Raw genomic sequence first — 14873 nt, forward strand, 5'->3', positions numbered from 1 at the left:
TCCAAAGCCAGATATATATCTTTGAAAATCCAGCTGGCTAACAAAAAAAAACATGAACAGCAAACCAACACTAATTAACTTAGATTTACAAGTTAGTCCAGCTGAACTCAGATCAGTATTTTGATACTTAGATTTGTGAGTTATCCTCCCAGCCCATCCCAGCTTTTCCTTCACATTCCTAAACTTGTGAGTTATCTTGTTAGACCGGCCCGGCTTTTCCTTCACACCACAACCTACGAGCCAGTATTACTCTGTGGTAGAAATGAGGAAACAGATTCATGGAGCAATCATTTTTCAATACCAAACAACTAATACATGACAGGATTCAAAACCAGGTCTCTCTGAGTCCAAAAGCAAAGCACTCACCACCACGGTGCTCTGATGGGGGAGAAGAAGGGTTCTCTATCTTTGGACAAGATCCCTCTGAATTTATCTCCTTCTAGATTCTGCTTCCTTCCTGTAGTTAGTCCTAGCATATTCATCTGTTTTGCTTTTCCTCATCTGACTTCTGGGGTCTTAATCTCTACTTGTAATGATCTCTAGAATTTGAAAAGATATTTTCCCGCACAGAAATTCTCAGAGATCCCTAACTTTCTCCAGCCAGTTTTCTCTAAACCTACTCTGTTTTGTTCTGCTTTTGAGTTAATTCCTTAAAGTCGGTATGACACTTGAAATGATTATGTAAGTAATGAGTTTATCTTCAATTGCTTCCCATCCTTCTCTTCCATTACCTCTATTTCTTTATAATCCCATTATCCCCGAGGGCTCCCATTTACTTGTCCCTAAATGTCTATGACAATGTGCCTCACATGTTCAGGATTCCCCTGGTGGTGCAGCTTACCCAATTGTACTAGAAGAGCTGCCTCAACTCACAGAATTCTCCTCTGAGGCCCATCTATCACTCAGACTAGTTAGGTGGAAAGATAACTGAGTTACTTTATTTTCAAAATATATTCTCTAAAGGTAAGAGCTTGAGCAAACGTTTTACATTACGGCTAAATGTTATGATTAGACCAAGCAGTGAGCATGGGATCTAATCAAGTCTGAGCCTTCGCCTGGAGTTTTTGAACTACAATTGGTAGATAGATTATTTTTTTCCTCTAGTGAGGAAACCTTTAGAATACAAATTACAGCTACAGGTGGCCACATGCCCTAAAGGGTAAAGAATTTTATCTGCAGAAGAGAGACTAAAGCTAACCAGGAAAGAGAAGCAGAAATCAAGCAGAGACAGAGAATCCTATGTGTTGATTCCCTAGTGTCTGTGGCTGTGATTCCAGAACTGTCCTGATTCCTGCCCTTTCAGGTATTTGCTTTTTCACCTTTTCTGTATATTCTAGAAACTTCCCTATAACCTTGAACTAGTTTGTGTTAATTTTCAGTTACCTTCAACCAAAAGTCCTGATGAGTTTACCAGCATCCTGATCCTCCTCATCTCAATACTAATGTTCCATCATTAGTTGCTATATCTTCCCTTCTTCCTTCTTTCCTTCTTAATTGGAAAGAATATATTTAGATCATTTATGTTGCTAATGTATTTAATAGGTTTATTCTTTTCAGATGTATTTGCACTTTAAAAGGGAGAAATTACTTAAACCGCAAACTCCATGGCTTTTGAATATAATACAAAGACCTTCAGGACTCCATAGCCTGGTATTTGGTGTCAACTTTTCCCTTACTGGGTATATAACCTTGAAAAACTTGCCTCTCTGATAAAAATGATTGCAAAAACATATGCCCTGCTTACCTCACCAGTTTTGAGATATAATCTGTGAAATCAATTTTAAGACTCTAAGTCTTGTGGAAATATTAATTATTTTAAAATTTTATATTGTGTTAATTCCATGTTGTATTTCAGGTATTGATAAAATGATGAGGAACACATTCTGGAGAAAATACATTTCTATTTTCCTCTAAATGTCACTTTCAAAGTTAGCACTGGGACAGGAACTGATTTTGGTCCCTTTGTTGAAGAAAAAATCTGTAAACCTACATGGATTGTTATTGGTATTTCATCAAAGTCTGTGCTCTGAATTCACAGGACAATGACACAGTTGTAGAGATTTTATACACTGTCTTGCAAATTGAGTTGTTTTGTTTTTTTTTCCCACAAATTCAGCTTGAATTTTCATTTAAGCCAAGAAAGATTTATCTTATTATATTAAGAAGAAAACAAATGCATAAATGTGTATACTAAGAAAGTAATATAACATTAATTCTTGACTGTACTAAAATATGACACCCCTAATATTAAAGGAAAACTAAATACATATTCAGATAGGAAAGTTATGATAAGGGTGTCAGAACTGATTTGAGTCTACAATTTTTCAAATGTCCAATTTTACCTGGAGGTCACAAGTATGTTCCATCCTGTGAGTGCAGCGGTAAGACTGACCCATCCTGACACTGTCATAATACTAAAGGTTTCACAAGTTGAAACCCCAAAGCCTCTCGTGACTTCATTAGCCACTTTTTCTGTTCTGTCAAAAACTGAGAGAAGTAATTCATGCCAGTGTGTCATTCCAGGTTATACCTTGACATGGAATTATACTTTCTTTGTGTTTGCAACAGAGCTTTAGGGTAACATTAGCCTTGCTTTTCCTTTTCTGCTTCATTGGTGGTGACTTAGTGCTTTTTATTGTTTGACTGTCAGGTGGAAATAAGAGCTTAGAACAGAGGAAATAACATGAGAAAACAAAAACAGCACTAGCGCTTCTCAGGAGTTTCATTGTCCTGCTACAAACTGAAGAACAGACCCACCGGCTACAAGAGAACAAAGAGCTGTCACATGGACCCTGAGTGGTAAAGAGTTCTTTCCTCCTAAATTGCCAAGTAAGCTCTTGAGGTCCATTGTAGGGATATCACCGTTATGATGAAAGCTTTCGTAGGTTTAGCCTAGGGGGATGTCAATTGTGCGTGAAAACAGACCCAGTGTCTGTGCTTAACATCTTTATATAGAATTCCTTTTTCCTGATTAATTTAAGTGCTAATTATTGGAGGTTACTTTTTTTTTTTTTTGAAGAAAGTGGAATTGGAAAACAAAACCAGGAGAATTAAAAGATATTTGTCTGAAAGCTGGAGGTATCAAAATCCCTGACTTCAGACTGTAAGCAAAACAGTTTGGAACCAGCACAAAAACAGACATGTAGATCAATGGAACAGAATAGAGAGCCCAGAAACAAACCTACACACTTATGGTCAATTAATCTACAATGAAAGAGGCAAGAATATACAATGGAGAAAAAATAGCCTCTTTAATAAGTGGTGCTGGGAAAACTAGGCAGCTTCATATAAAAGAATAAAATTAAAATGCTTTCTCACATCATATACAAAAATAAACTCAAGATGGATTAAAGACCTAAAGCTAAGATCTGAAACCATAAAACTCCCAAAAGAGGACATAGGCAGAACACTCATTGACATAAATTATAGTGATAATTTTTTGAATCTGTCTCCTAAGGCAAGAGAAGCAAAAGCAAAAGTAAACAAATGGTACCTAACTAAACTTAATTTGCACAGCGAAAGACCATTGACAAAGTGAAAAGACAACCTACTGAATGGGAGAAAATCTTTGCAAATGGTATGACTGATAAGGGGTTAATATCTAAAATACAAAAATATGTCACACAACTCAATATTAAAACAACAAAAAACCCAAATAAAAATGAGTAGAAGACCTGAGTAGACATTTTTCCAAAGAAGACATACAGATGGCCAATAGGCACATAAAAAGGTGCTCAACATTGCTAGTCATCAGAAAAATGTGAATCAAAACCACAGTGAGATGTTACATATCACCTGCCAAAATGGCTTCCATGAAACTGACCACAAATAACAAGTGTTGGTGAGGATGTTGGGGAAAGGGAACCCTAGAACACTGTTGGTGGGGATGTAAATTGGTGCAACCATTATGGAAAACAATATGGAGTTTCCTTAAAAAACTAAAAATAAAGTTGCCATATGATCCAGCAATCCCACTCTTGGGTATATATCCAAAGAAATTGAAAACACTAACTTGAAAAGATACTTGAATCCCCATATTCACAGCAGTACTATTTACAATAGCCAAGATATGGAAGCAACCTAATTGTCCATCAACAGAAGAATGGATAAAGAAGATGTGGCATATACAATGGACTATTAGCTATAAAAAATAATGAAATTCTGCTATTTGCAACAATGTGGATGGACCTAGAGCACATTATGCTTAGTGAAATACATCAGACAGAGTAAGACAAAAGCTCTGTTATCACTTCCATGTGAAATCTGTAAAATAAAACAAGTGAATGTATACAAGAAAATAGAAACAGACTCACAGATACAGAGAACAAACTAGTGGTTACCAGTGGGGAGAGAGGGAAGGGCAAGAAAGAGGTGTGGGATTAAAAGATCCTAACTACTATGTATAAAATAAATAAGCAACAAGGATATATTGTAGAGCACAGCAGAATATACCCATTATTTTGTAATAACTTTGAGTCTAATCTATAAAAATATTGAATACTAGGTTGTACACTTGAAACAAATATAATATTGTAAATCAACTATACTTACATTTAAGTAAATATATGAATAAAAATACTTGTTTGAGTATTTACAGAAGATACAGGAAAAAACTTGTATGGTCAATTTGGCAGAAAAATCTCATTTACATAAATGATGGGGATCAGGTGTCTTCTATTCTAGACACTTCTCCTTCTATCTTTGCTACTCGTGCTGAAATTGAGGGCTCAAATATCATGGCTCCACCCCTGGGATTTTTAAGTGTATATGCTGGAGGCAAAAATGATTAGCTGTGGGTCTGTTCCTGAACATGGAGTCCGCCTTTTTCCCACCCCAAACTTCTAACCCTGAATTTGTTCAGTGGTTCCCAATGACAACTATTTTGAGGGACATGAGAAACTGTCCAGCTGAGCCTTGGAAAGGCAGTCATCCTAATAGCAAAAGAGTGGTGGTTAGAAGATCTGCTGTTCCAGAGGGTTAAGTTATCCTTTCACAGGAATACTAGGACAAAGGGATTTGGGTCTTTATAAGAACAGCCATGTCAATAACCATTTTGTGTTACTTTCTCCAACCTCCTTTATTGATACAGATTATTCATAGTCAAATCTGGAAATTCTATGACCACCACAATATTGATATTTATGTAAAGAGTTCATGTGGCTGCCCTCCTGCCTCAGCAGAGAGTAGACTATGGTAATATGAAGACTAATTATGATGACCTGACCCTTAGGTAATTTATCCATTTGATAAATATTTATAGAAGGTTATTTGCCTCACTCATTAATAATTGATTTTTCAAAATGATCCTGCCACTTTTGTTTCCCTCTTCTTTCAACTTACTTGTTCCTCGGTCTAAAGATGATCTGGGTTGTGATTTTTCACCTTCTGCCTCACTTGATTGAAGTGGTTCTTATGCATAATTTGTGCTCCTGTTGCTTGATTGCTGTATTTACAACAAGTATACTGTTTTTGTGCTTATATTTAGCTTCAGGCTTGAGGTTGCTATGACTATAGCTTCAGTTTGTGAAAAAGTAACCTTCAGTATTTGTGGAGAATTTGTAATGCGCATGATTTTACATGGGGAATTTTCTTTAATCGTGCCTTATTTTAGCTCCTAGTAACAAGAGGGTGTCCTTGGTTTTTGCATGTTGATGGACTAGTTTTTTGGTATGTTTACTTTTGCCGTTGTTTCCTTTAAAGCTGTGAATGCTAGCTAACTTCAGAATAATACAGAATGATTCAGAAGATTGAAATTACATAGATACAAAATTCCTTTCAAAATTCTTTTCCCCCAAGGGTGTCACACTTGGTTACAGAAAACTAATAACAGCACTCCTCTAACAAGGAGGATAGGAAATTTTTGAAAATATTTAGAGCATTTGTTCCCATAATTTGAAGCCTCCTCCTCTGTTCAAAAATGGTCTTAGACTTATTTTTCTATGTATTAAAGTAACTGTTGTTTAGAAAAACATGTAGATGGTTCTTTATTCAAACAAATATTCCTAGTATATCCATACTTCAATATTTCCAGATCACCAGGTGTGGTCTCTAAATGTTAACAATAATAACAATATTGACTTTTTCAATTATAAAAGCAGTCCATCTGTCAGTACAGAACATATAGAAATATCAAAAATGTATACAAATACAAAATTTACAATTATCAGGGACAGTTGTTAATTTTTTATGTATTTTCCCAATCATTTTTCTATAGTGCATATTTGCAAATCCTTATACATAATACAATATCAAGATAATATACTATATAAGGATTTTGCATTCTGCATTTGTCAACTGACATTGTTCTGTAGATTTTTCAAAATGCTTTTATATTCTCTGGAATACAATTTTTAACAGTCTGTATAGAATTATTACTATGGAGATAGCATAGTATAATAAATATCTTATTGCTAAATACTTAGTTTTTTTCAACTATTCATATCAGGGAACATTATATATCATTTTTGTAAGTACTTCTTAAAAAATCTCTTGTTTATTCACCAGAAATATAGTTCTGGGTCAAAGAACATAAACTATTTAAACTCTTCTGAAACATATGACTAAATTATTTTTTAAATGTGGCTAATTCTGTTTTATAATTTTTTAAATTTGTTTTTTGGCTAGTTATGGAGGGTAAGCTAGTTATTAGCTAGTTGTATTTCTTTATATTGGAGTTGCCATTTCGTGACTTTGTCTATTTTTCTGCAGCAGACATTATTCTTACTTGTTGGAGTGAAGAACTCTTTATATATTAAAGATTCAATTTTTCAACTCTTTTCTTAATTGAGCACTTAGTTATATGTTAGATGCTGTCTAAATGAGATAGATAAAATATCTACTTTTACAGAACTTATATTTTAGTGTCAAAGGCTTAATATATACAATTATACAAATAAATATGTTAATTAAGAGAGTGACAAGAGGACGTTATAGGGCAAATCATACTTGAGCTAAGGTGCCCAGGATCATGGTAAGATCTGCTGCACTCTCAAATCATCTTCTCACAGGTCCTGCACATCTTGTCATATTTCACCAGTTGTTTTCCAGTGGTTGTTCCTTGCAATTGATAGTTATTTAAAGTTTGTGAACAACTTGCAGTTCTAAAATAATTTCAGGAGCAAAGAGTATGAACATAAAATATAAAACTAGATCTCAGTATGCATCATATAGTTTTTTTTTTTTTTTTTTTTACTGCAGGAAAAATCAGGATGGGGAGATATTCAGACTTAGAAAGTAATTCTGAAGAGAATCCTTAGGGTTGCCTTCTAACGCAGGTGCAATTTGGTAAGAGCTTATCTGAGAAGATCCACTCCTTTTTTCTTACGATCAATATCTTTGACCAATAACAGTACACCTGAAAGAATGAGGATTAATAATAAGGAGTAATAGAGAAAGGGGAATAGGTCATGGGCTCTGAGGGACAGCAAGAAAAAGAAGAAGGTGACTAAAGGAAGTAAACAGGTACTTATGTGACCCTCCTTTCCTCTGACCCAACAGGGACATCCTCACACATGGGTCCTGGAGAAATATACCCATATAGAAAATGAGCATATAAAATATTTCCCCATTCACTTTGCAGGACAGAAAATAGAAACGATGTTTGAGGATTCTCAGGTATGCAGATGATAAATTATATTTTCAGCACTGTACGCGGCCTTGATTAAGATCTGTAATTACTTAAAAGGCAGAAGTAAAAGGATAATCAATCTTGGTATTTAATTAAATTTTTATAAAGATTTGTGCAGTATTAAAAATTTTATCACAAATGAACAAAGTTTAAGTTCATCTGAAGTTCTACTCTTCCCTGGAGAGAGAAAAGCAAGAAAAAATATGAATTGAAGTGATACATACTAACTCTGAAGAGGATAAGAGTCTCAGGAGTTCTTGGTAGAGATTTAGGGAAGAGTTTTGGTAAAAGAATGTATTCTTCCATTACTAGGGAAGAAGTAATTATGAACTACCAAACACTTAACACAAAAACCTATCTCCAAAAGGAGAGTTACCTATCACATGATGGCTTGTTGTTCTGGGCTCAGGGAAATTAATTCAGGTAACACAGCCTGATAGCCATTTTCAACAGATTTGCCACCTTCTATGGTGTTCCACTCCCCATACATCCTTCAGGGAGGAATGACAGGGTATGTCCCTCCCTTCCCAGAGCTCCAAACTCCACCATGATAGACTTTAAATAAAGTGCCTGTGCTCGGGGAGATGAGACTCAGAGACAAAATTCTCAAAACTAATAAAGGTAAATAATTTCCATTGACATAGGACATCCTTTACTGAGATTTTCAATCAAGCTATTTTAATGGAATAGCTTAGTATGACATTGTTTCTTCATTTCAAAAAAAAATTTGGTGTTCTGAATTCTATGTATATGCTTATATATTTATAGATATTAAACTTCATATTTATGATTTGAATCCTACCTCAAAGAGCTTGATCCAAAGCTTCTCACAGTGGTAGATGTCATGCATTCAATATGTAGCGCCAAGTTAGTCTATTTAGCATCTATGAAGATTATGATAATGATGAGGGTGATGATGAGGAGGATGACGATTTTTATTCACAAGGCTACCCTTTATTGAATTAGTAGTGACTAAGCACAGCTTGAATCAATTACCTCCTGTAATTACTTAACAGTTGGACCTGAAAGTCACCATAAATAAGACTGAGATGTGAAGCATTAGAGAGGTGGCTGTAGAGCTGGGATATTAATCGGTGTGTTTAGAAAGACCCATATCCTCAACCATCCAGTAACTACACCGTGTTCCTATCACAGTACTGGTTTTTGACAACAAAGGGTCATGCATACTTTGGTGCTACACATTGTTTTTGAAGCTCTCTGTGATCAACAATTCACACTTGGATTCCCGGGACACAAAGATGTCAAAGAATGTTTATCACAGGCCCAGGACCAGTCCCAGTTTTCTGTAGGATGTGGGCAGACCATTTTCAACCTGTCTCCTCTGAGGAATCAAACTGTCACTCTGCACTGGGAAACCACAGAGTATTAGAATACGGGTTTCTGATGTACCATTTATTTCTAATGTTTTGCAATTTTTTAAGTGGTAGAATTTTTAAAGAGGTCACCTTAAGAAATCTCCCTCAACAAATCTCCTGAATCTATACAGCTGAACGTGGGGGGCAAGGCATTCACCTCGAGTTGTATGAAGGACCCGGGAGAGACACCTGGGTCACGTGCTCTTAGCTGAGTTCCCGGCAGCACAGGCAGCAGTGGCTGGGAGGAAGGGAACATCTTTTTCTTGGCACTGAGGTATTGTTTGCTCTCCTGGCCATCTTCACAGAGACAGAACCTTTTCTAAGACAAGGCAATGCATTTAGCTCGGAGTTGGGCTTGGTTATGAACACCTGATGTGAAGGAGGCACAGCAAATCCTGCAGGGAAGCTAGTGGAAGAGTCAGGCATGATGAGTAGATTACAGAGTTCCCACGTTCAGGCTCTTGCTTTACTTTTCAGAAGAAAATTTACAAATAGAAAAAAATTTTAAAATATTTGGCACTGTTTGTTTTGTTTGCTTTAAAAAAAAGTCTTATTTAAGTACTCTTCAGAAAAGAAAAGAAAGGAAAGGAAAGGAAAGGAAAGAAAAGAAAAAAAAAGCAGTTAAGTGCCCACATTCAGAATGGATAAAGAGTTTGCAGATTTAAGGCAATACAATCTCAAGGTAAAAGATAAATTTTGTCTGTAAGTAAAATTACATAGGACTTATTAAAACCTCTGGAAAATCTCAGGTACAAAATCATAAAGCAGCCAAACAAATTTCCAGGCTTAAGGGAAATTAATGAATGTAGCATAGATGTAATTTTTTTTTTTAAAGAGCTCAGCTTGGGCTCTGATTATGTATTTATAATGTAGTTCTTAAAGAATGCTTCAGAAATGTTGGAGTGGATTTTCCCTCTCTTCTTAAACAATTAAGAAATTAAATAAAATGTACGAAACAATATTTTCAGATATTGGATGACAGGAAGTGCCAGGGTTGCATTTTACAAAAAAAAAAAAAAAAAGGGGGGAAACAAAGGAGGGAAACAAATATGACCCCACATTTGCCCTACCTTACTGTCAGGAGACAATGATCAGGCCACAGTGAAGAGGGTGGGGACGTCCAGCTTTGCTGAATTGGGGAAATAAGAATTGAAGGTTAGGGAAGCCAAGACAACTAGAATTGGGGAGGCAGAGTATTGGAGAGGGGAGAGCTACAGAAAGGGAGAGAGAGTGCTGGAGATCTGATGAATGCTTCCTCAGATCTTTGACTAGGTAATAATTAGTGCCTATAGGAAAAGACCCATCTGAGGCTAGACAAAGAAACTTGGAAACAATAGCCGCCCCCTCCCCACCACCCCGTAGTTCAACTGCACTGGGAATAGTTTAAGCTTCTACTATCCAAAGTGAAAAGAGCTTGAAGTATACAGAACATGAGGCAGAATCCCCAGAAGGCTATCACCATGTAAGTGAGATTAAATTAGTCCTAGAGCAAAGGATACTCTGGTACCTCCTTTAAAAGGCTTAATCTGAAACCTTGAGCGGATCAAACTGATTTCAAGTAATTTAACTGCATGCTCGACAAGTTCAACCCTAGATAAAAAGAATACAACAAAATCCAGAAAACAACATGTAAATTTCCATCTCTACAATCCAATAAAAAGAAGCAAAATATGACTTAAAGCCAGAATAAAAATCAGTTAACACAAATATACCCCCAAATGTCAGAGAGGGCCTTAAAATAGCTTTTATAAATATGCTCCCCATATTCTAGAAGAAAGAGGAAAGCATGAAAATAGTATATGACCAAATGGAGCTTCTACAAAGAAAAGTGCAGCATCTGAAATGAAAAAGATAGTGGATGGCATAACAGCAAATTAGGTTAACTGTGAAAAAAAAATCAGTGAACTTAAAATATATTAATAATAAACCATTTAAACAAAACTTACAGAGTAAATAAAAGACTGAAATAAATAGAGTATCAATGATCTGTGATTATCAAACAATCTATTATATTTTGGAATCCAGAAAGAAAAGAAAGAGGAACAAAACAAACACACACATTTGAAGGAATAATGGTCAAAAGTTTTCCAAATGTGATAGAAACTACAAACCCACAAAACAAGAAAGCTCAAATAAAATCTTGAATAAAGACACGAAGGCACATTGTAACCAAATGTCAAAACCAAAATAGAAAAGAAACACCTTGAAAACAACCAGAGGGAAAAAAGACACTATGACCAGAGGAAAAAAATATCACCAACTTCTTATCAGAACTTCTGCAAGGTAGAAAACTATAGCAATGTTTTAAACTATCACAAAACACAAACCAAACCAAACCAGAAAACCCTGCCTTCATAGACTATACCCAGCACACATACCTTTCTAAGATAAAAGTAAAATAAAGGCTCTTTCTGAAAATCAAGAGCTAAGAGAATTTACCGCAAGCAAACCTGCCCTCCAAGACATCTTCAAGAAAGTTCTTTAGGCAGAAATGACATGATACCAGACTGAAATTTAGATCCTCCCACAAAACTGAATAGCTATATAAATGGCTAATATTTCCATGAATGAAAAAGATATCCTCCTGTTTTTGATCTTTAAAAGCATGACTCACTATTGAAAGTAGAAATAATAACGATGTAGTGTGGGGTGGGTGGAGGAAAATAACTAGCAGGGAAAATAGATTTGGTCTGTGTATGAACAATAGATAAATCCAGACTTGGTTGCAAACATTCCGAATGACATAGAGAACAAATATCCATAAACCAAAACAGAACAGACCCAGAGAAACCAGCCATGTTAAAGGGCAGAGGGACAGGGAGTGACATTACTTTGTCATTTTCCAGTCACTTTTCCAACAGCTACTAGCTACTCATTGCCATACTATGTTACATGTGTAAGATGTGACACTGAGATAACATTACTTTGGTTTCAAAGTGTTTAATATTAATGATGGCATTACATTTTAAAAATTAAGTCATGACCATGTAAATTTCCCAAAGTTCCAGGCCCATGTTTCAGTATTGATCGCTGAGCAGCAAGACTAAAAATTACTACTTCATTCTTCAAAAAAAAAAAAAAAAAGGCAAATTTTAACCCAGAGTAAGAATGGAATCTAACTTTTGAGCTAAGAGGTAGGATGTCCACTGAGCCTATTTTCTATTTCTAAAACTAACAAGAGAGGAAAAAAAAAACCTCCAATGCATAAAAAGAAATTAAAATAACCAGTTGGATAATTCAAACTGTGATTAATTGAAGGGCTTATATCCTTAGAAGCATAAAAAACTGCATTAAACTCCTATAGATATTACCCTGAACTTGTAATTACATCAGCACATGTTTGCTTTCTTTTGGGATCATCACAGCATGGAAGAAAGGAGGAGCGGAGTAGGAAATACAGTATTCACTACATTATTCAGAATGGCTGCCCATACGGTAAACAAGCTGATGATCAGAAAGCTGTTCAGATAAGGATTTCTCCCATTTATAATTATGTGGTCTTAGAATCTTACAAAAGGCAACTGACAGACTTAGGTATCAAGAGTTTTTGGGCAAGCACAAATCCTCTTAATAAAATAAAAATATTTGAAACAAAAGCAGACAAACCTTATAACCAGGATTTTAGCCCTTGACTTTACATTTCTGTTTCATTATGAAAACAACCTTGGAGCTAATCATATCAAAACCTTCTAAGACTCCCTACCATCAAAGGTATTTACATAAAATAGTAACAATATAAAACACCAAAGCTCGATTCCAGGCCTAAACAATATGCAATTCTAATCTTCCTGGCTTTAAAAATAAATCTTAATAAAGGTCAGGCCCAAGGTTTTTAATATACTTTCCACTGCTCTATTTGAGGAAAAAACAAAGAGCAGAAAATGCCACGCTTTGGGGAAACAGAAAATAATTCTATTTAGATGTCAACTGGTATGATACGGACATAATATTTTAGCTCGAATTCTCCTTAACAAATTGGATTATCTTTATTAACCCCAGTCACCTTCCCAGTACAGATTACAGTTGTTATTTATATTTGCATACAAGTAAGTGGAATACAGAGAAGTTAAGTAGTTTTCCTGGGGCTACCCAAAATAATCAGTTATTGATTAATTAACAGAGTGGTTATTTATATACGTGTATGTATCTCTATATATGGATAAGTATACACGTATATGCTGAACTGTATATATAGTAACTATATAACCTGCATATACATGTCTTATTGTATGTATATGAATATATATAAATGTATGCATATATTTATATATAAAAGTGTGTGTGTATTGCCTAGACTTAGATGAAATGTAATGCAATTATTAAAATTGGGAAGGTTTCATCTGGACTGGAATAGCACAGCATTGATATTCTCTCATCCATTTCAATTAAGTTCTTAATCAGAACCACAGTTTAAATGCCTCATAAGTTATAGTAATATGAGCATAAAACTTCTGATGCCATAAAGAACACAAATCCAAGAGGTGTAGAATGCTGGTCAAGTGCTTGGAATATAGCAGTGGGTATTTGAATAAGTGAATACAAAGTCAATAAACAAAAATCGATTATATTTCTATATCCTATAAGCAAACAAATGAAAAGTGAAATTCAGAAAACTCTTTTCTATTTATAATAGCACCAAAACTGTAACATATTTAAGAATAATTTTAACCAAACTGCCTAATACCCCTATTCTGAAAACTCTAAACCTTTGCTAATTAAATTAATGAAAATTAAGTCAATTGAAAGATATTCAAATTTATAGATTAGAAGATTCAATATTCCTAAATTGAAGAATATTAAAATCTATCTCCAAATAAAGCTATAGATTCAATGTAATCCCAATCATAATCAGTATAATTTAAAATAGAAAATTGCAAGCTATTTCTAAAATATAAATGCAATTGCAAAAATCTTCTAATAGACAAAATAATCTTGAAATGCAAATGAAGGATAAGTTGGAAGATAAATAGTATCTGACTTAAAGACTTACTCTAAAGCTTACTCTAAGGCAGTGTATAATTGATATAAATATAAACAAATATATTAATAAAAAGAGTGTCAATTCCTCTGCTCAATTGGAAATAGAGAATATTTTCAATAAATGATGCTGGATATTAAAAAAAACTGACATTTACCTTATATCACACAGAAAAATTGACTTAAATGGAATATGCCTTAAAATAAAAGCTAAAACTACAAAGCTTCCAGAAGAAAATATGGTGGAAATATCTTTGTGGCATAGGAATAGACAAATATTTCTTAGTTCACTGAGAACAATACATTTAAGAGAAAAAAGTAAAAATAGATTTCACAGAAAACAAACTTTTTTTAATCAAAAAACACAGCTAAGAAGTATAAATGGGTAAGGTACATATTGTGAGACAATATTTGCAAGCATATATGTAACGAAGGATTTGTATCCCCAAAATATAAATAGTTTTGTGACCACTCTTCCCAGAGGAAGTCTGATCTCTTGGGATCTCGTGAGTTCTCTAGGGGTTAGCAAAGGAGTTCTGGCATTATACTTTCATTTTTTACAATAGCTCATACTTTCACATTTTAAAAAAATTCTTTTTGGTGCAGCAGTAATTAGGCTTGTTTATTTATTTATTTATTTATTTATTTATTTATTTTTACATGTTTTTATTTATTTTATTTATTTTTAACATTTTTTATTCATTTATAATCATTTTACAATGTTGTGTCAAATTCCAGTGTAGAGCACAATTTTTCAGTTATACATGAACATATATATATATTCATTGTCACATTGTTTTCTCTGTGAGCTACTATAAGGTCTTGTATATATTTCCCTGTGCTATACAGGATAGACTGGGATTTCAAAATTGTAGAATAGATAAACAAGATTA

Source organism: Camelus dromedarius, chromosome 6 (assembly GCF_036321535.1).
Source record: "Camelus dromedarius isolate mCamDro1 chromosome 6, mCamDro1.pat, whole genome shotgun sequence".
In the NCBI taxonomy this organism is placed as follows: Eukaryota; Metazoa; Chordata; class Mammalia; order Artiodactyla; family Camelidae; genus Camelus; species Camelus dromedarius.